Here is a 24,125-nt window from a genome sequence, read left to right on the forward strand (position 1 = left end):
TTTTCTTTTTTATCTTTTATGTCTAATGGTGATTGTTCCTATAGCAGCACATAGAACAACACAGGATTTTAATATAATGCTCCTGGCATATGTAGTCAATAAATAAAATTTACTTCCTCTCTCTCATACTTATCCATTGCCTCTGCCATCTACATCTAACTTATTTATTAAATCTTCCATTAAGAGTAATACTTAGTAAATATCACTAGGCCTTCACTGTAGTAATTATGCAGCAAAGCTCATTCTAGAAGGTCCCAGTACAATGCCTAGCACAAGAAATGTGCTCAATAAATATATGTTCTTCTAGCTTGCAGTGCCTGAAACTCATCATGATCTCTCATGCTGTTCCATTGACCTGGAACAACCATCTCCCAACCCCTACTCACCAACACAACTAACTAGTTAGCTCCCATTTATCTTAGGCATCTACTACTCCAGGAAGACTTCCCTGCCCCAGCTCCTTACCCACCCTGGTTTAGGGATGCCGTCTATTGCTTCTACAGAGAACATGGAACAACATAGGATTTCAGAAAATGGTTATGAGATGGATGGATGGAAAGACAGAGGGGTGATAGATGAATGGATGGAAGGATGCGTCACTTAAGATATCCCAATCAAAAATCAACCTGCCAAAAGCTCCTTTCACACTTTGGGGCCAGTATAAAGTGTCTCTTGTAAGGAATCAATTTCTTAAATAAGAGATGAAAGCTAAGCTTTCTATGAATAGGTGGGGGTTAATTATTAAGGCTCAGTCTCATAGAATAATAGGTCTGACGTGGAAAATTCCTGCTCGGCATGAGCACATTTAATACTCACAGGAAACAGCAGGTAAGCAACATAATTAGAAAGAGATGCATAAACCCAAGGAACAAATGCCATTCCCCCTGGACGTTTCCAGGGTTAAACTTAAGACAAGTGCCTTGGGGACAAGATCCTTTATCAACTGTCAGGCTCAGTAAGCACAAGATCCCAAACTTAACATGTTCGGCAGGAAAACGTTTCTGTCCCTGGAGACTGAAGTTAGTTGCTCTGAGACCCCTAACATAAATCATTTTCATTCTGCCAAAGCTCTCAGCTAGCAATGGGACCAGGAGACCCCAGCTCTCAGCTTCCTACTCTCCCTCACCCTCCACAAAACCCTCACCACTCCCTCCCTCACCTCATTATGCAATGTTTTCTAAGTGTTTCTGAGATCCCAGAAAAATAAGCATTGTTTATTTAACTTGAAACATCATAGAAAAAATTTTTTAAAAAAACTCATACAACAAAAACAAAGCAACTGATACAAATATTAAAGCCATGAAGAACATGCCATCTTAATTTAATAAAAAATGTATAGCATCAGTGTATCACATCTTAAAGTATCAAACGAAAGAGAAATTACTGATCTCTCCTTCTATATTTTCTCCCTATATTCTTTCCTTCTTTCCTTTTTGATATCCGTGCAACAAACATTTACTTATGTGCCAGGCAGTCTGCTAGGCCCCTCGATGTAAAAATGGAATGGGGCACTGTCGTCTCCCACAGTCTAGGGGAGATAGTGGCATGTAGTACACAGTTACTGTGCAGTGTAGTTAGCATGATTAGAGAGAGATGTCCAGAGTGCAGGGCGGGGGAGGGTGGCCACGGAGAAGAAACATCCAAGTCAGTCTGATGGATCGCAAATGGCTTCCCAGAGGAAACAACAACTGGAAGATGAAGGTGATTTTAAGGATAAAGAGGGGTTTTCCAGACCAAAGGAAAAAAAAAAGAAGACGTGAGTTCCACCCAGTGAGAATGGTGGACACAAAGACTGAGCAATGAATCAGCACTTGCAGAACCAAAGTTCTCTCATGACAACTAGAGCTACGGGGCAGATGAGGCTAACGAGATTCACAAGAGTCAGACCACAAAATGCCTTGTGTGCCATGATGAATTTGTCCTTTATCTTAAGAGCTACGGGAGCTACTGAAGGGTTGTAAGCAAGCAATGCTATATTTTCTAAATTTGCATTTAGAAAAATGACTCAGTCATACGGTAGATGATGCATAATGGAATAAACCGGAGGCAGAAAACTACCTTAAAAAGTGTTGGAATAAACTTGGTGAGAAACGATGAAAGCCTGGGGGACCCAGGCAATGGTCATAGGAAAGGTGGTTGAATGTCTTTTAATTTTGGATGGAACCATGTATTTTTGAATGAAACTTCCCAGCAAATAACATGCTGTGGTCATCAGCATGAGCTGTGGTTTCCTTTGCATTCCTTTTATATTTGCTTTCCATAAGTATATGGTTTGAGGAAAATATGTCTTAGCAATCCCTGTGGTCAGAAGCCCTATGCTCTTGGACTATCCCAATCACTTATAAGCTTATTCCTTCAGGAGAGTAACTAGTTTTCTCTGAGACTCAGTTTCCTTACTTATAAAACAAGATCATAAAACTTACCTCCTAACCTTCCATGATAATTAAATATAATAATTTATTATTTTATTGTTTAGCCAAATTAGCGACTAAAATGTAGTAAGTCATTGCATACTATACCACCTTAGGAATATTTTGGATGCAAATAGCAGAAAAACTCAACCTAAACTGGCTCAAGCTAGAAAAACAGATGTCCTGGAAAGTCTATGAGCAGATTTGGCTTCAGACGCAGCTTGAATCAGGCTCAGCCTACAACAGGATCCAAATCCCAACTCTGCTCCTCCCACAGTGGATCATGCTCAGGTTCACATCGCAGTCTCCTTCTCTGCCACTAGCAGCTTCAGACACACATCACACCACCCAACATTGTCTCTTATGGTGGGTTTTTTCATAAGCCTGGTACTTTCTCATTAGACTTAACTGGATCGTGTACCCATCCCTGTGACCAGAAGATGGAATTTTTATATTGATTTATGCCTACATCGAGTGCTCCAGCCCTAGGGCATCCCAAAGTACAGGACTGACACTGAGGGAGGAGTAGTTCCCCCCAAGCAGGTGTGGAGTGCTGTTACCAGAAGGGAAGGGAACATACGCTGGGTGCAGAGGCTGCAAGTGTCCCTCACACACACTTCACAGTGGGGCACCACTCAGAGCCTCTGGTTGCTAAGCAGCTGTATAGAGATTAACTGCTGTTGTAGCTACTGTTCTGAGATAAAGCACTAAAGAGATGTGGCCCTTCTTTCCATTTATGTCATAATCGTAAAATTGTTATTTATTGTCAAGCCTGGAAGTATTCTTCCGAATGCTCTCATAACACCTACGAGCTGTTCAGGGATCACCAGGATTCCGCAGGACTCATTTAAGAGGCACTTCTAGAGGTAATATGAAGCAGAGGGGAAGAGAGAGAGCTTCCAGCAAAAGAGAGGGCCTAATGGGCAGAAATCAGATAAAAGAATCTGACAGTAATCAATAGTAATTGTATTTATAAGAGGCATCCTCTCTTCCTCCTTGGAAAGCACCTTATAGCCATTGGGGGCTTACCCATCTCTATAAACTTTAAATCACTTCACCAATCTGTTGTCTCCAGCCACTGTGTGCATGGACCCCAAGAATGAATTGCCATTGTGTACTCCATCAGAATATGTCCAAGGGCAGGGAGAGGCACAAAGCCAACAACTACCCGGCTCTCAAGAAAGGTGACCATCAACAACTTGAAAGTTGGCTCCCATCACTTCTTTGACTATAGGACAGCACAGAGGAGATGAAGCTTTTCTTGCCCTGAAGGTGACTACATTCACAAACAGGATGCCCCCCTGGAAGGCTAAATCTCAGAAACAGTCTCCTTTAAGTTTGTTTCGCTCCTCTATGAGAATGCAAGCTCCTTGAGGGCAGAGGCCATACCCTTTTCCTCTCTAACTCCAACACTCACCACTATGACTGACATATAGTGGGCATCTCATAAATGTGTGCGGAATCAATTAATTCACTTTGCTGGACACTGCCAAATATAACAATCTGAAAGACAGCTTTGTACTTAAATGTCTCATAGGCTGGTGGCATAGAAAGTGAGAACATAAGGCGAGGTGTTCTAAGTGTACCCTGCACACTCATGTCCCTTTTGTGTTTAGAAAGCACTAATCACATGTATTTTCTTATCCAATTCTCAGGATACCCCAGTGATGCTGGCATAGCAAATTCATTAGCCTCATCTTACATTCATGAGATCAGTGACTTGGGATGCAAGGGATGGAAATACTCAAACCCAATCACATGACTTATTAGTGACAGATCTTTGACTGCCTCTGAACCACAGGTCTGGGCTCTTTCCATGATGTCTTTGCAGAGTTCCAGATTGAACGCAGGCATGTTCAACTCTGAACACCAAAGATGGTGAAACTGACTAAGGAACTATAGATGACCCTTATTAAAAGTGCTTTCTTAGTCATTCTCTCTTTGAATCACCACACTGAATTTGTATAGTGATATTATAGATAAAAATAAAATTAAGAAACAGAGAGAGCACTTATGTGTCTTGAATCTAGACTAAATTGTAAAACCAGTCAGCAACTAAGTTAAAACTAAACTCTAAGGTCCCGTTTGCCTTCTCTCTGGCCTTGAAAAATCACAGTCATAGAATCCTTGGATCGCAGGAATAGAAGAAACCCTACATAGTATACCCTCCCACCCCATGCAGACATCCCTTCGTTCAGCTTCTCCTTGCACACCTCCAGTGGGAACACACTACTTACCACATTGGAATGCAGGCTGCCCACTCGGAAATCCCTATCATCGGTCTTTTTGTCATTAACAAATAGAACTCTGACTCCCTGCCATTTCCACTCATTGGTTCTGCATTGCTTCAATTTTGTTCAATTTATGTTTATTGGGTAACTGCCCCGTGCTAAGCACCCCATAGATAGGTATTATTATTATGCCTCTTTTGCAAACAAAGAAACTAGGCCTTTGAGTGGTTAAAAAACACCCCCATGCTCCCAGGTGGGAAGAGGCAAGACCAGGTCTGCTGCTTTAAGTACAAGGCGGTCCGAACGATGGTGCACACTTCCTGCAGGTAAAGCGGATTAATACCTGTTTTGCACACATGGCTCCCTCTATGCCACTCTCCTGTTTTACAAGTCAGTAAATGTTCAGGAGCTTCCAATCCAATGTGCGAGGTTAATTAATAATATGTAAAAGTTTATAGTTTATACAGTATAATCTCATAAACATTTATTAGTATGCTAATAGAGAGCAATAGCCGTGTGAGCATAAAACGAGACGGGGCTGACATGACAGAGCAAAAGAGCTATCAGAAAATTCATGGTGTCTGTTTTTGCCAGCAAGGGTTTACAGACATGATCTCCCACAGATCCATTGCCCAGGTTGACCTCTGGATGACCCTGAAAGAATACAGGAGATCTGGGTTCTAGTTCTGACTCTGCCCTTCAAGAAGAAAAAGGAATGGACCTTTATGGAATCCTACTCTGTGCCAATGCTCTACTAGACATTTCCTCAGTGATTTCTCCATTTGCTCTTCCTGGGTGAGCTTAAACAATTCTCTGCACATTAGGAATATTCAAATATATTTACTCAAGTATGCTGAGTAGAATGAAATCAGTCTCCCTCCCTCTCTGGGCTCAGTTTTTTAATTCTATTTCTATTTTATTTTTTTAATTTTTGTATATACTCTCCTGATTCCAAAAAATTTTTTCTACCACGTCGCACTAAAACATCAAGCAGGTGACATAAAATTTAAATCATCCCACTTTCTCGAAGCCTAATGCAAGGCAGTTTTAGCACAAGAGAGATGGCACAAGAGACAGGTCGCCTGGAATCTCGCACTTCTTAAACATTGCTCTCAGTGGCCCAGGACAAGTCACTTGATATAATGTACTACAATCAGTTTCCTCACCAGAAACATAGGGATAATAAAGATCTCATGACATGGAAAAGTCATGAAATATGTGAAAGTATTTAGAAACACATCCATGTGCATGTGTCTCTCTGCACAACTATTTACCGAGTAGCAGCGATAAGCAGGCTGGGACCTTGGGGACGCAAAGACGACTAAGACCCGAATTCTGCATTTCAGTAGATCGCAATGTACATGCGCTGGAGAGCGAAGGGAAGAAGTCATCCTTAAACAAGTAGAGCTATAAATAAAATTCTATGGAATGAGAAAGCACAATTAATTTCATTTGGATGGGATTTTTCAGAGAATGCTTCCATAAAGAGAAAGATTACATTTTCAACCTAGCCATGAAAAATGAGCAGACAATCTTGCAACATGCCTTTTTTTAAAACTTATCATTATGTTTATAATGCATGTATATTTTATTTATTTTAACTACTATATAATATTTCCTCTGATTAAACCACAGCATATTTTTCTTTGCCTACCTAGGCACAATTAAGCTACTACCACTTTCGCACTGTTAGACTGACTGTCGCAGGACCTGCCTTCGCCATGTGTGAGATCTTTCCTTATCATGGACAATTACAAGTGGAATTCCTGGTTCATGTTCCTTACCAGGTGTTGGCAAATGGCTCACCCAAGGACGTGGGCAGATTAATGCAATTATGCAAAATATGAAACCACATAATGTTATGTATTATTTGTGGATACATTTTAATATAGTAAAAGTGCATTGGGAATGATTACATACCGACTTCACCGCGGCGCTTACCTCTGGGGAGGAGGCCTTGGCAAATAACATCTCTTAAAGTCGGATGATGGGCATATGAGATTCTGGTAAACACTTTCTCTACTTTTCTGGATGGAAATTTGAAATTGCTCATACCTAATCCTGTTTAAATGAGCAGACCCATATCAGGCTGAGAGAGGAGGGAGGAACAGGCCTTCCAGGCTGAGGGAGTGACATCAGCAGGAGCACAGGAAAGCGAAAGCACAGCCGGTCCTAGATGTAGCGTGCATCCTGGCTTTCACTGGAGGGAAGGATGCTCTGGTGGGAAAGACAGCAGGAAAAGGTAGAAGGGAGCCAGCCACAGTACCTGGACTCTATTCTGAAACCAATGGGCAATACCTGAAGCTACCTGAGGCCTGGAGACCTGTGTGCATATCAGGACCCCACAAAGGGCACGGACCAGCCACCCCTTTGGCCCCTGTCTTCCTCACATGCCTTCTGACCTCTGGCAAGATGCTACAGTTCTAAGCTAGAGAGCCAGGCTAGCAGGAGGCCAGGGGCCCCCTTGGAGGCAGCCCTTTGAGATGAGTCAGCTCAGAGCTGCTAACTTGGAAAATACGCATTGTCTCATGCACAGGTGTGAGAACTGGAGCGGCTCTGAGCCAGCGCTGCCCTAAGCTCGATGAGAGTTCAAACAATCCCCAGAGCCAGCGAGAAGAAAATTGTCTCATAAAACTTCCCATTGATTTTAGTCAGATCCTTATAAATTCCCGTGGGGCCAGATTGCTTTTAGCATGATTAATATCCCTGCCTTCCCCGAGGCACGTTCCTTCTGCCTCTCTCTCTTTCTCTTCTCTCTTTAAAATGTGTGCACAGACACCCTACACACTCGCAGACTCTCACACACACACCCTGTCACACACACTCGGTCACTCTCCAGCAGGGACAAGAGACAGAGGTGCATTTCTGTGTGAGTGCTTCTCACACTCCTTAAACATAGGGTTAAATGCTTCCCTCGTCAGGAAACTTCGAGTCTGTTTCCCTTTGTAATGTGTTTTTCACACATCTCAAATCTGGCTAGGCTTTGCCTTATGACCAACATTTTCCCTTGAAAACACTCCTGAGTTCACATAGCCCAGAGCAGGGGCCCCGCATCAATCATGGGAGCTGATGACTGGTTGGTCGGCTCCTCAAACCAAAACAAGCCACTTAGCAGCTTGTTCCTGAACCCTTGGTGTTCCTGAGTTCAGGAGAGGAGAAGACACCTCCCTGAGCCCTACTCCCAGCACAGTGCAGACCAGGGGCCAGAGGCAGAGGAAGCTTCTTAAACTTACAAAGAGGCAAACATAGCTGTCTCCTTTGTTCAGGAAAACACAGGGACTGGAGGAGAGGCAGGGTTACCTGGCTCTCTCCACAGCACAGGGCAAACTCCAAATGAACTTACATGCAGAAAAGGGCCCCAGTGGATACAGTTTCCCAGCAGACGTCAGCCTTCAGGACTTGTTATTTTGGTGAGGAAATTCATGTGTGTAATAAGAAGGGAAAACATCCGTAATAGTTCTTTTTCAAAGGCACACAGCTTCACAGAGACATTAGCTCACATTTATTACTATCCAGGAAATCCACTTCTCCATCAAAGAAGATTCCCTGCCTGCTACCACATGCTGCTAGCTCCTCAAGCCTTCTCCTTCCCCTGAGGCTCTCCTTCCACTGTTCCAATTCTTAGTCTTAACCAAAACCTGTGAAAAAGAGGCAGATTTCAGCGGGTGAGAAAGAACTTCTGTGAAGGCCAAGCTGTCCAGAAATGAGATGGGGCCCCTTGAGCAGTATAGACCAAAGGCCAAGAAGATGGGCAGCTGCTTGGTGGAGTCAAGTAGAGAGGGGCTTTCTGTATCTTAGGGTGCTTTGGAGATCTGTGATTCTGAGCTCTGTCAGACCCTCACCTGCCACCCGATGGCCATAGCTGCTCCACCTCAGCACTCCTGCAACTCATCCCAAATACGTGTGTCCTCAGTGACCTTCCCTTGTGCAGACATCCTTCCTCCAGAGATGGAGTCTGTGAAATTTGAAAGGACAAGCTTGATCTCATTCTTTCAAAATATCTTCCCCCCTAACACATCGTAAATGCCTAATAAATTGTTTGATTGGATGAAGTGCTTTGGAAAGGAGGTGTGTAGATAAAGATGGTCCTGGGATGTTTACTCTGTCTGGAAGTTTCCTATAGGCAGACAATCCAGAGTGGGACGGTGTCAGGATCCTGCCGCATCGCAGTAGCTCAGAATCAAACAAGGTGACATGCTGTGGGCTTTCTCTGTGCATCAGTGAGACCCCATGGGGGATGGCATGGGAACATCCTCAGGTATTTGATGTGCTATCTCTTTTGCATAACAAAGTAGTTAAAAGTAGGTGACAACAGGCATCAGGTTCGGATCCTGCTTGTGGTTCAAATCCCAGCTTTATCTCTTACTAATGAGTGACTTTGGGGTTTATCTATCTCATTGCTAAAATGTGGTTATGAAGTTTGTGCCTCATAGGATTGTTGTGAAATTAGGTGCTTTCTTACATATAAATCTATTTAAAATAGTAGTTGGCATATTTATCAGCAATAAATATTTATTGTTAGATAAAGATTTACTATGTACCAGTCACTGCTCTGATTGCTAAAAATATAGCAGTGAATGAAAATAGAAGACAAAAACTGTATGTCCTCATGGAGCTAATAGTCTAGTGGGGACATCACCTTAAATAGATGTCAGGGCTCCTCATAATTAGTTTAAGTTTATCTCTATAGCATCACCCTTTGTCTTCCCTACTGGCCTGCATCTCAAATCCTGGTACAGTTGCAGGCACACAATGGGTATTGGTAAACAGTTCTGGAATGGAAAATAATTAAATTAATCCATAATTGTAACACTGCCATATTTGCCTCAATTTCAAAATTATATTGGGCAATGTGGATTGAGTCCTGGTCTAGAGGCTTAAATTAACTAAGCACTCACAACAAACTCACAAGGCTGGTACTATTATTATCCCCATTACACAGATGAGGAAACTGAGGCAGACAGAATTTAGAGACCCTGCTCAGGAACAACTAGCCAAAGTTCATGCTCATACTGTCCATGCCATCCTGCCTCAGTAGAACAAAATAGGCTAGATTTTTTAAAAGCACAACGGATACTCCTTCCACGACTGGGAGGAAATCAGCCAGCACTTGGACAACTGCAGCCACTTAACTCACCTGCCTGGCCTTGAGCCCATTCAACACACTCCCCAATCCACTTGTGCAAAGCGGCCAGAACTAATGGCCTAAGTTGAAGATCTGATCTAGTCACCGCACCTGATCACTTCCCTACTTGAACATCCCCAACCCTTATGAGTCCCTTTTGCCTTTAAAATGCTCCTCAAACTTTTATTTTTACTGTTACCCACAGTAATAAATATATTTTACACAGTAGCCCAATACATACAGATGTATATACATAGAGCTGAAATAAAAGTCTCCCTAAATGGCACATGTCTTCTTGCAAGCAATGTATCTTGTGCTGGATAGCTTCCATTTCCCCTGCCAGATCCACCCTGCCCTGCTCCGAGTTCAAAGTCTGTCTCAGCTACTTAGTAGCTCTGTGACCTTAGGCAAGTTATTTAACCTCTCTCAGCCTCGATTTTCTTTCCTGGTAAGTGGGGACGATGATAATAGCCCCCAGCTCATAGACTAAATGAGATTGTACATATTAAATTCTGAGAATATGCCTGGCTTATAACAGTACTCCCAGGAATGTCAGCTAGCATTATGATTATTTTAGTAGAAATAATAGTACAAGTTCATTAATTTTCATTAAAGCACTCTACTACCTGGCTGTGACTGAGTGAGGAGACCTCAGACATAGGAAATGTGTCCACAGTCTTATATTCACATGATTAAAATGACTGTTTTAGAAAAAAAGCCATTAACATGTTGTTCAAAGCAGCTTTTTAAACAAATTTTTAAAATTTGTTTGCCCTGCAGATTGCCCTGCAGATCCCAATTGTCCCAAACTGCATGTTTCAAGACAACTTTTCAAATGAAGAGCAGCTGCACCTCTGGCAGTGTGTTACTGCGCCAGAGTGGGAAACCTTAGCCCATGACATTCCTAACAGGCTTACCTAGGATGTGTTCCAGGTACTGGGGAGTGAAGCAGCCAGTCTCCTATGTGAGACTGTGCTTTTGCACAAGCACAAGCAGTGGCTTTTTATTCTCCAAAACTCAGAATTATCCCAAAAGGCAGACACCCAGGTTAACAGCCAAGTCCTAAAAGGTGTCAAGGCAGTCTATTAGGGGGAAAAAAAAATCCCTGGTTATAAGTCACTTGGAAGGCAGTTTAATTATAAAATGTGTGAAGCTGAATTTTAAATGTAAGGGTTCATAGGGGCTGTTTCCTAGGACCCTTTGAAAAGTGTTAACTAGTTATCATTATATGAAATTTCCAAATGTACCAAGCCCAGGGCTATGTATTATTTCCTAGGATCCCCAATAATTCCCAGTTACAAGGAGCTGGTGTTCACTATTTAGACATTCCAATGCAGGCACCAAATTCAAGGTAAAGGTCTTGAACGCAAATGTTTCTATAGTCTGATCACCAAAAACACTTCTAAGTTTAGAATATGTTTGTGTCCCTAAATAATGTTTAAACAGCCACCCTCTTACCACTTTACCTTCTCCCTCCTACAGCCTAACAATGTGAACCTTCTTCCTATCTACACAACTGCCACACACACACACACACACACACACACACACACACACTTGCATTTTGAAAAACTATTTATTGCTGATAGAAACTGCCTGGCACAAGATGTGTTGGTACAGAAGTTTAGGCACTAAGTGTCCTGAAGAACTCCACCCCAACCGAAAACTACTCCCCCAGTTACTATGGTGAGAATGGGATCACAGCCCTTACTGCCTACTTTCTCTACCTGTCACCCTGTGAGATCAAGGAAAAGGGCCAGGAAAAGTTAGCAGATGTTACTAGAAGCCACCTTTTCATAAATCCACATTCAAGTTTTCATTCTGCAAATAGGCTAGGAGCAGGGCAGCACGGGGAAAGGGAGAATATGTACCAAAAATGACTGGACATTGGTCCCCACTCTCAACCTGATCACATAGCAGTGAGGGACACAACTGATATACCAGCAATTGCAGACAGTACCATAAATGTTATGTCAGTGGGTAGGCTGGATATAGTAGTGTGCTAGTCAATGTTTTACAACCAGCTCTCCAGGGGAAAAGAAGCCATAATTTGTAGCTCTTGCCAATTTCCATGGTGTAAATGCTCCCACTATGATCAATTTCAGGCTACCAACATGATGTCACAGAACAGAGAATTGGGAAAAGATGCACAATAGCATACCATTACACTGTACTTACCCCATACAGTAACAAGAGAAATAATAAGCTCAAGAGTATAGATCACAGTAAAATGTAATGAAATAATTTGGAAACAATGAATTTTGAGCAGTTATTAACTGTTTTAAATATCATTTATTTAATTGCAAGTTGATATAATTTAAATTATAGTTGTGGCTGTGTTTAACAACCAGCTTTCAACTTTTAACAATTGGCTATTACAAGTTGCTGCAATCCACTCCAGTACACCCCTTGGACAGAGGGCTGACCAGGGCACCAGCGATACGGTGGAGGTTCAAGAAGCCAGATGTAAGCTGAGGGCTTACCTGAAGCCATCTGGAGTGTAAAAGCTAGAAGTGTAGGCCAAGCCAATATTTGCAGGAGCTGAAAGCCAGACACATAGGAGACAAAGCACTAACACTGGACCACAAAGAAGGTGCCAGGCAGAGTTAGTTTAGGACCAAGTCTCAGTGCAAGTGAGGAGGTTTTTATAATGTGCTTCGGTTATCTGAGTGATTGTACTGCTCACATTTATCAATAAATAACCTCGATAAGCATTCACGAACATTTAGTTATCATTATGGGGCACTTAACATAGACAAGGTACTATTTTAAGTGCTTTACATGCTTTTTTCCACTACTGATGGCCCCATTTTACAGATGGGACAGACAGCCTAACTCCAGAGCCTATGGTTGTCCCTGTTCTGCACTACAGGTGCATGTGTTGAGCTGGTTTAAAATGCTATACAGAAAACAATGTGTGAAGAAACACTCAGAGTGGAATTACTACAAACTACAAGTTCCCCAGACTGTGTTCAAATAGTTGGCCCAAAATAAGATATGTGTTCAGAGATATCACCACACATTGCATTTAGGGGGAGGGAGAGGATTGTTAAGTTAAGCAATGGGTGATCTCACCTTTTGGTGAACCAGGTGAGCTGTGAAAGCACTGCTGGAAAATGCAAATAATAGTCCCTGCCATCAGGAAGCTCCAGTTTTGGTTCTTCACTCTCATGCCCAACCCCTTGGATTTGACACTACAAGCCTGCTTCCTGAATCTCCTCTCTCCAAGCAAAATGGTTTTGGTTCCCCCTGCTCCAAGGCCAGTGACTGCAAGTCAGTCCATCCCATGCTCAACCCCAGACCCAGACCCAGCCTACTGCCAGCCTGGGCAGAGCCCTGGGTCCTTGCTTGCCTCCAAGGGGAGATTCTAGCCTGTGCTCTTCTTGAAGTTTCATAGACTTTTTTTCAGAGGACCTAACCTGGCACAATAAATATGTGTTGAACTGCACATTGAGGCTGCCAGAGCAGAGGGATGGCATTATCACAGTTTCATCTTTATTAGGCCTTCTCATTTTATGATTCAGTGCATGGGACACAGGCCAGCTGCCCCTCTGCCCTTAGGAAGTGGCCTTCTGACTCAGAATGACACAACGTTACACACACACTCCCAACAGGGAACCACAAATGCCTCACAAATGTTTCAGGCTGGCTGGAAGCTTTAGATGGAGTCTCAAGTAGTATTTTCTTTGCAGCCGTGTCCTTGAATAGCTAGGGCCCGTGAGGAGGAGCTTTCAGGAATGGCCATTATCACGCACGCGGTGCTTCAGGGAAGTGAGCGATCAAGTCTCACCCACCGACCTGGGAAAGTTTCCATGAATTCATTCCCCTCTCACCCTCAGTGATGCTCCATGTGCTAACTCAGACGAAGAGAGAGGTCTGTTTTCAATTAGGGCTACTCGAAAAAAGTGTTTTTAAATAGCCTGTAAAAATAATCCAATAAAGGCCTTAGAGGTGTGAGCTGTTGTCATCATCCTGTTGGGAAAACGCCACTCAGAATGCACCCAAAAGGGACACAGGGAGGTTGAGACGCCTTCAAAAATTTAATTTGTGAAATGAACCTGCGGGATTAGTTGTCCTCCTTTGTGCCAGCTTTAATGTGTCCTCACCCAGGGAAATCTGAGGCTTTGGATTATTGGCCTGGTTGGATCGTGTTACACTGTTTGGCTCTGCAGAAATCACACTTTTCATTCTGCCTTTAATCCTAAAGGTCACCGGGAAGGTTAGCCCCAAACACAAATGATACTTTGTGGTCTTACTTTCAGACAATTATCAACTCATAAATCTTGGTTAGACTGTAATGAGAGTGCGAGAAATAATTGAATTCCTTCCAGACGAACAGTGTTGGAGGGAGGAGAGAACTGAGGGGTAGGTGAAAGACGAAGGGAGGGGGTTCGGGGCCAGGGAGCCAGAAAGTCTTTGTTGACTCCTGTTTGTCCTTGTTGAATCACTGCATTTAGAGGTTTGGATGGATAGGAGTGAGGCCATTAAAGATGGGAGCTCGGAAAACAGAGGATACAATCTAAGTGAGAACTCCAAAGGCAGCCAGTAGAAAAGAGACAGACCAGAAAAGGAGCCAGGGTCTGAGGTGCTGAGAGTTGCAGTTCAACCAATCACATGCTGTGTGGCCCTGGGAAAACCACTTAACCTCTCTGTGTTGGGAACAGGGATGCCAGCCCCTCCTACGTAGAAAGATTGTCATTAACGATCACATAAGATAATACACTGAAATGTGCTTTTTTAAATCCTGGAAAGAAACAGTATTGTTAAGAATGTTAATTAATCAATGATAATTTGGAGAAAATCCTGTTGGCTTGTTATTCGTAACATGTCTAGAACCTGTCTACTTCTTACCAGCTCCACTGCTCCCATGGATCCAGCCTAGCATCGTCTTGCACCTGGATTATTGGAATAGCCCCCAATCATCTTTCCTCACATGACTGCCCCTCCTCCATAGTCCATTTTCTATCCAGCATCCAGTCGTGATCTTTTAAATGTGTCATGTTACTCTTCTGATCAAAACCCTCCAATGGTTCCCCATCTCGCATAAGTAATAGCCAAAGGCTCAGGATCCTCTACAAAACCTTGCACAACCTGGTGCCCATTTCTTCCCTGACCTTATCTCCCACCTCTCTTGGTCTTATTCACGCTCCTCCAACCACATCAGTCTCCTGGCTGCTTCTCAAGCCTGCAGGGCACACCCGCGCTCCAGAGCCTTGCTCTGCCCCTCCCGTTGATCTAGAACACCCTTCCATCACATATACGCATGGTTACTTGCTCATCTCTTTCACTCTTTACTCGGGCTTCACTTTCCCTGACTGTTTTGTTTAAAATTGCACCGTGTCCACCTACCTTATTTATTATACTGTATTTGCTATCTGTCTCCCCCACTACAATGTATACTGCCAGGGGACAAGGATTTTTATGTTTGCTTTATTGTAGCCAGAAGAGAACCTGACATGGAGCAAGCACTCTATATTTGCCAAACTGAAACGAAAACTTGATTCCTATCTGACTAGAGCTCTCATTTATGAAACTGTTTAGATATTGAATGGGCTGATAATAACACTCCTGAACTTTCAAACCATGCTTCTGGAACCTGGCATCAAGGTTGGATGAAGTGCCTCAACTTCGTCGGTCTGTGTGTCCACCAATGTGCACTCCAGGGCTGCAAGCCCGTGTTTTGTCTCAGTTTTCTTGGCTCTTCCCAATTTGGTCAAAAGCTTGGTCACATCTGGTTCTGACAAGGGACACATCTGAGCCAGCCATCCACGCTACAGGGCCAGTGTGCCTTGGTGGGTCAGGAGAGGAAGCTTTGTACAACTGCGCCTCCATAACCAGCCTGGCCTGTACCACTGAGGCTCTGCTGCAAATGCAGACTAAGCTGGCAACACCGATAACACAGAGGGGAGGAATCAAATCTGGCTTGAAATAACAAGCATTTTTTTTCCCCAGCAACAAGCATTGCAAGTTGACACATATCTTACCTAGTGACAGCACTTTATAGTGTTTTTCCATGTACAGTTTCATCTCATTCTTTTTCCAGTGGGGTAGGTGTTACTGTTATCTTTATGCCGTAGACCAGGAAGCTGATTATACACTGAGCCCTTGGCACAGCCATGTCTTATTCTTTCTTTCTGTTGTAAGTGAATTTAGCTTTGCTGGTATGTTCAGGGCCTCCCGCTCTGCACTTTAGGATTCTGCTGCAGCGATGTCCGTCTGCCCTGCTTCCTCTGCCCCTCAATTAGAGTGAAGGCTACTTGAGTGCAATGACCATGTCAGGTCTCCGAGGGCCTGGCAAGGTTCTTGGCAGAAGGTAGTTTGCAATGATAGGGGAGGCAATGGAATGAAGTAAATAAACAAGTAACTGAGTAAACACAAGACCTATGAAGAAAAAATCCTAAAGGATATTGAGAGGGAGAGTAGTTACAGTAAAGGTAACCTACTCTGGATAGGATAGCCAGGGAAGACACTACTAAAGAGTTCACATTTAAGGTAAGAGCTAATAGCTTTGCCTATTTGCTCCCTGGTGAAGGACTGTGGCAGGACAGAAATAAGTAATACCTGAAACCTTACCATGTAAAGGAGCAAAGATTGTGTGCATCCTGAGAACAGGACTTCAGTGGGGGGGGGGGGGGGGGGGGGAACAGGCAGGGGGATAAGAATGGAGCCACACATGCTCAGGTTTTTTTTTTTCATTCAATGAAAATTTATTGAGTACCTACTATGTGCCTACTATGTGAATAGCACCTACTATGCTTTAGCTCTGAGGGTTATAAACAAAACTGATGAAGCATGTATTCTAATGGAAGAGAAAGACATAGACACTTTTAAATGTAATATATTAGACAGTGACAAGTGCTAGGAATGTAAACTAAATTGGATAAGAAGGGCATTGAGAATGATAGGAGTGGGCGTACGGAGGAATGCTGACAATTAGGTAGGGTCAGAGAAAGCCACACTCAGGCCTAAATGAATAGAGGGAAATAAATACCAAAATTTGGGGGAAAAGGGATGGTTCAAAAACATTTTAGCAGCAGCAATAGCAAATGCCAAGACTTTGAAACAACACTATCTTGCCATGTTCGAGACAAATTCAAGTACTGGTAAGCAGTGCAGTGAGTCTGGAGAGGGTGAGCAGGGGAAGAACAGAAGGAAAAGGGGTGGGGGGAGGTGTTGCCAGGAGTAAGATCACAAAGACTCTTATCCCTCATCAGTAATTTGTCATTTGGATTCTGTTCTGTACCATGCAAAGCCATTAACTGTCTTTGAGCAAGGGAATTGCATGATCTGGTAAATGTTTTTAAAATGTCATTGTGGCTACTGTGTGGTGAATGGGTTGCAGGAGACAAGTTGAGAAGCCAGGAGAGAGGAGACAACAGCAGTGATCCAGGTGAGAGATGATGGCATGAGAGGTCACAGACTTGGGTGAGAGTGGAGGGCAGATGTAGGATGATTTTTGTAGAAAGAGGTCACAAACTTGGTGATGTCTCAAAATAGGTGATAAAGGAGCAAGAGGAATTGAGGACGCTATCAAGTCTGGGGCCTGAACAAGTGTATGGTGGTGCCACTTCCTTAGATAGGAAACCAGCAGAGGCCCAGGATTTGAAGGGTAATGTGCTAAGTGTGCTGGATAGAGGGAGCTGTGCGGACCTGCATCTCCCTTCCTTCTTTTGGTCTCTCCAATCAGGAAAGTGACTCTTTAGGAAGGAGTACAAAAAATGTGAATGCCATACTTTCTCCTCTTAAAGAGATGAAGGGAAATTTTATTACAGAAATCTAAGAAAGAGGTTATAAAGTTTCACCCTAAAAGTTAGTCTTGTCCATTTAATTCACCCAGAAAAAAGAGTAGAGACAAGGTGTACAGAAGAGACAGAGAAACATGTAAATTACTAATACAATCCAAACTATTATAACTACTAGAAGGAACTTTGTCTTATTATCTCTGCATTCCTATTGCTATGTCTGGCACACACACACACAAAATGTGTTGGATTAAATCGTCATGCAAAATATGAATGAAGAATAAAATATAATTCTGAATGAGGAGATCAAGGAATTCTTGGAAGATGATTTAAAGTCTTGCCTTGGAATTTTCTTAGTTGTTTCAATTCATAGCATTACTCATAGAGTAATATTATGGCCGTGCTGCTACGAAGAACCTACTTCAACAACTGTAGGCTCTGCCCAAAGATCCTGGAATCTGAGAGTGCACCAGGCCAGAATAAGCTGACTTTAGACAAAGTTTTTAGAAATTAGTGTCACAGTAGAAAGTGATTAAGTACATGGACTATAGGTTTAGGTCTCTCTTTCACCACTTACTTTCTGAATGTCCTAGAGCAAGTTTCTTAACCTCTCTGTACTTCAATTTCCTCATCTCCATAACGGAGATTTTAATAGTAACTATCTCATAAACTGGTTATTAAGGTTGAGTGTGTAAATATACATAATGCACTTATAATAAAGCCAGACATATAGTAGACACATACCACTACTATTGGTACTATTGCAATAGCAGGTCTAACAGAACTACTGGTCATGTAGTTTCATCTGCTCCATAATGCACATTCTTAAAAATTATTTCTTGCCCGGCCGGGCGTGGCTCAGCGGTTAAGCATCGACCTAGGATGCAGGCGATCAGGGTTCAATTCCCTGTCAGGGCACATGCCCAGTTTGGGGGCTCGATCAATGACTCTCTCATCATTGATGTTTCTATCTCCCTCTCTCCCTCTTCTTTCCTCTCTCTGAAATCAATAAAGATTTTTTTTTAATTATTTTTTTTCAATCTTTAAAATATCAAAATAATAGAAATACACAATATTTAGAATTTCTATATGTCAAATGATACAATAGTATCACAATACAGTGTGTTATGTTTACTTTTTTTAAAGTTTCTTTATTGTTGAAAATATTATAGATGTCCCCTTCTTACCCCCATTGATCCCCTCCACCCCGCATCCATCCCACCCCCAGGCCTTCCCCAGACCAGTGTCTGTGTCCATGGGTTATGCTTATAAACATATAAGTTCTTTGATTAATCTCTCCCCACCTACTCCCCCCTCCCCACTTCCCTCTGAGATCCCTCAGTCTGTTCCATGCTTCTATATCTCTGGATCCATTTTGTTCATCAGTTTATTTTGTTCATTAGGTCTCACATATAAGTGCGATCATATGGTACTTGTCTTTCTCTGACTGGCTTATTTCACTTAGCATAATACTTTCTAGTTCCCTCCATGCTGTCCCAAAGGATAAAAGATCCTTCTTTTTTACAGCTGCATAGTATTCCATGGTTAAAATGGGAAGGAATAAAGGAGAAGTGTTAAAAATAAATGATAAATAGAAATATATAAGCCAATAATTAAATGTTCTTTTCCATTAAGGCTATTTTTAAAATCCAAGAAGACAAACATCTTTTTCCTCTTGTTAATCATGAACTTTAAAGATTTTCTCTTATCTATTTGGCTGAGCAGTGTGGTCTTTTTAATGGTATCCAAGATGGGAAGGTTTTAGAATAAAAATATGGCCTTCTAAAATTAATACCTTACAGGCAATACTAGTATTGGTGGAGATATAGACAAATTAGAGCCGTCACACATTGCTGATAGGACTTTAAAATGGTGCAGCTGCTTTGGAAAACAGTCAGCAGTTCCTCAAAAAGTTGACAGAAGTTAGCATATGACCCAATCTTGTGAATATACTAAAAACCACTGAATTATGTCCACTTTTATGATATGCGAATTAATCTCAAAAAATGAATAAGCTAGAGTTGTTAGTCATGGCCCTGTTTGCAAAGTATTCTTTATATCATTGTAAAGGATACAAAGGATGTGGGGCTATTTTACAAGATGATGTATGTAAAGCAACTGACACATGGAAAATGCTCAGTAAATGTGTATTGCTTCTGTTATTACAAATGAGGAGAAGATCATAGATTGGAGAGTTACATGGACCACCAGGCTCCACACTGCTCCAAGGACTAGGTCCCCATGCTCTCCCCAGCTGATGGGAGTCAGTATCACACAGTGGGGAGAACTGGGAATAGGAGTTGAGGAAAAAGGATCTGACTTGGTCTTTTCTACTAACTCAGTCTGTGACCTTGAGTGATTTACCTCATTGTTCTGTGTCTATTAAAAGGGGAAAAAGCTCTTCTCCTACCTCCCAGGGTTATGAGAATCAAGTGAAATCAAGTATTTGAGTTGATTTGGCAAAGTTGATGCAGGGGCTTATTTACCACAAATTAAAGACGTTCTTGGTGGAAAAGGGACCTCACAGAATGACAGCTAACATTTTGTAGAAGGCTTACTCTGTGCCCAGCCCTGTTTTAAGTGCTTTCCCCTGAATTAATTAACTTACCTAATCCCTACAATCTTTTGAAGCCCGTGATATTATTATGTCTGCTTTTCAAATGAGGAACTGAATATAATGAAATTAAGTAACTTTGTAAGATCACACAACTTAGTAAGAGGCAAAACTTGGACTCAGACCTAAGTGCCCTGGCTCCAAAGCTAATGCTCTTGACCTCTAGTGGTGGTGTGTATTCTTATTTTACAGACAAGGAAACTCGTGAGACCACACACATAAGTGGAGCCTCAAGTTTATTTGAACCCAAAGTCCAGGTATTTCCCTTAGCTGGACTACCTCTGCCTTTCAACCATAACAATGGGAGTCAGACCATAAAAATTCTTGCTGAAAAATCAGCTCTATATGGCAGGGAAGCAAATAACATGTATCGGGAGCCCACCATGTACCAAGCACTTCCTCAGGCTTCCCATGTGCTCTCCTACTGCACGGGGCAATCCCATGTTACTGCTGGGAAAACTCAAAGTACATAATTAACATAATTACCTAAAGTCACCAACCTACTATGTCATACAGCCAAGACTTGAGCCCAGTTCTTTCTGACACCAACCCCCTACTTTTTCCACATATCTTGCTTGGGTATAATTTACCCTGAGGCCAAGAAGGGAATGATGTGGTGCATGTTTGCCAGTGGGTTGAATGTCTCATCTGGATATAAGCGGGGCAGCCCGTTTTATACCTCTCAGACCAGAGATGCTGATACACTGGCAAACACTTTTTATAGCCACTGAGCAGAGATGGACCCACGAAATTATGAGTTACCCATCACAGAAAGACAAAACCCTTAATGATGATGCTGGCAGAGTCAGCCCTGGTGGAACTAAGGAGCAGGTGGTTCTGAAATTAAAAAGTAACTGGAAAGCAGGAAAATCGCGGCATACTTCATTTGGACTGATAGGCAATTTTTGGTCCACTCCCACAGAAATCGCTTGGGGATAACCTGGCAGTTATTAAACACACCATGCTGTGGAAAGACCCATTTATTACTGAGTCCCTGCACCAGAGTTCCTGCTTAGCAAAATGTCAACATCACCAAGGCTGATTTAAGCCTGACATGAGAGCCCACAGTAAATCCTGTCACTTAGTGAAAGTCAAGAGAGGACAGCACCTTCTGAGAGATATAATGGGGCTGCGGGTGAAGCACGCAGGTGCCCGGAAATATCTAAATATAAAAAATAGACCAAAGTGACTAAGCTACTTGTACTTTCCAGAAATGATGCTTCCTGTAATGAATTCCAAACCCTAGATCCTGCAATGGGAGCCACAAGGCCACGACACCACCCCCTGAACATCCCTTGTAATATCCTGGGCCTCTCCTTTGGTCTCCTTGTCACACCACACTTATGCAAAATCTATTGGGGACGCTGAAAGGCAGCTTTTAAACTCAGGTGTCGCCTGCACCTCAGTTAATGGCAACTCCATCATTCCACTTGCACAGGTGATAAACCTGTGGTCACCCTTGGCTCCTCTCTCATCTCAAAATCCACATCTAATACAGCCGGAAATTCTCTTACCTCTGCCTCCTAAATATGCCCAGAATCCAACCATTTCCACTGCTTTCCCCATCATCCAAGCTGCCATCATCTCTCATCTGAATTAGGCAACAGCTTCCTAACTAGTCTCCCTGCTTTCATTCTTGCCATTCTAAATGGTGTGTTTTTTCAACACTTCAGCTGGCACGATACTATTAAAACATTATTCAGACTATGTATGTCTGTGCTTAGACCCTCTGATGGTGCTCCATCCCAAAAAAAGCAAAAGATCAAGTCTTTACTCTGGTCCAAAAGGCCCTCATGGTGTTCCTTTTGTTACCTTCCTTACCATGTATCTGAACTCTTCTCCCCCCACTCTTTCTGTTCCTGCCCTCTTGGTTCCTTGCTGTTGCTCAGACAGCCAGAAATAGTGGGCCACAGAAGAAGAGCCCACCAAGACTGAATGGGCAGGGCATCCAATAGCCCTCAGGAAGTTCAATCTAGTAGGTGGAACAGATGGAGAGCAGTAACATGGGCATTTGGAGCAAGGAGAGGAGATGAACGCAAGTTCATGGACAGCTGAGAGAGCAATATTGAAAGGGGTGATGATCGTGCCAATCTCCTATTGGTTCTCCATCAAACATCAGATTCCTTATCTCATCCTTGCACAAGGCCTATCCTGCTCTCTCATCTGCCATTCACACTCTCCTAGGTCCCCTCCTAGAGCCCTGACTCCAGCCATACCAGGTTGCTAAGAGTTTCCCAAACTGGTCACGCTGTTTCAAATTTGAGAACCTTCACATTTGCTTTTCCCTCTGTGCAAAACACTGATCCCTGTCCCTCCTCACCAACTCCCTCAACATTCAAAAACTAGCTTGTGTCAAAGCCAAACCTTTCTTCATATTCATAAGCCTCCCTCATCCACAGTCTACACACATGCACACACATACACGCCCCATGTGATTTAAGACACTCCCCTTCTCTGCTTCTGTAATGCGCATGCTCACAGCTACCGCACCACCTCATCCGCTGCACTGTAATGGCTGATTTGTTTGATCCCCACCAGATTGTGAGTTTTTTGTTGGCAGAGACCAATTCTTGTTCATTTCTGAGTGCCCAGCATCTAACACAGTGCCTGGCACACAGTAGGTTCTCTCTCGGCTCCGTACACATGCACCAAATGAATGAAGGAATGAAAGCAGATGCTCTATCAATGCGGGTCAGGTTTGACAGCAGGTGTAGAGCCAGCCATGTTCACAGGCCTGGAGGTCTGAGCCAAACCTCCACATTCAGGAGGGCGGAGAAAGCAAAGCAGGGGCTGGACTTACAGGAAGGGGGACAAAGATAGGTCATCTTGGACGCTTAAGTACAGGGAAGAAGTCAGGGACTCGGGTACCACAACTGGAGCAGATGAGGTGGGATTGGTCTCAAGGGTAAGATGGAAGACGCTGAGATAGGAATGACTTCTGATAGCTGGTGGAGCTGTTGTGCTAGAAGAAGGGGTGGGGGGTGGAAAGGAAGCCAAATCACCCCTGTTGACAAAGGTGTGCAAGGAGCCTGACCACTCATTACACTGGGCAGTTTCCATGGGTCCACCAAACCCAAATGGCCCTACTGGTGGCAGGACAGATGGAGTCCTCCCTTGGAAGAAACTAAAGTAGGTACAGTTTTATTCTCACGTTTACCCTTAAACAGATGTCTCCTCTTTTTCTCACTTCTTTTGCAAAAAGTACAAAGAAAGAAACTCAATCGCCACATTCACATTTAACCAACAAGCTCTTGAGTTGGATTCCTTAAGTTTAAATCCCAGTGGTGCCGGCTGCTACCTGGGCAATCTTCGGCAAGTTAGTGTTCAGCTTTCTCATCTGTAAAATGGGGCAAATAATAATAGTACCTGCCCCACAGGTTATGTGAAGATAAAACGAGGTGAATGAAAAGCACTTAGCCTGATGCCCGGTATAAAGTACTTCATGAATATTCATAGCTATTTTAATTGGTGTCATGCTATTACTTATGGCATAGTGGTTATAAATAAGGACAATGGAGCCAGACCATGAGGTCCAAATTCTGTCTTCACCTTTCACTAGCCCTGTGACCTTGTACAAGTTACTTCCTTCAGACACATACCTCAGTTTCCTCATCTGTGCAACGGAAGCAATAACAGGCTTACCTCAGTGGGTTGCTGAGAGAATAAAGTAGTTAATGATTGTAAAGCATTTAGAACAGTGCCTGAGTTATAAGTGCTATCCAAATATGTGTGGGATAAGTACATTGTTATTATTAAAGAATTAGTGACTTATTGTGTTTCTCCCCCTTCCTGAAGTATTTGCATGTTTTCAGGCCTAACACCAATAGACACAGGCAAGAGCAATTTGAAGCTTCCTGGTGTCTCCCAAATAATGTCCTCTAAGTGCCAGCCCTTTCTCTCTGCTATACTTCTGGCTATACTTCTGGCTTCATAAGACCCAAACCAGCCACAGGCCTGCTCGGAAGGTCCCAGAGTCCTGGCAACTCATAACAAAGGGGTGGA

The sequence above is a fragment of the Miniopterus schreibersii genome (assembly GCF_964146895.1).
Source record: "Miniopterus schreibersii genome assembly, chromosome: 8".
Lineage (NCBI taxonomy): Eukaryota > Metazoa > Chordata > Mammalia > Chiroptera > Miniopteridae > Miniopterus > Miniopterus schreibersii.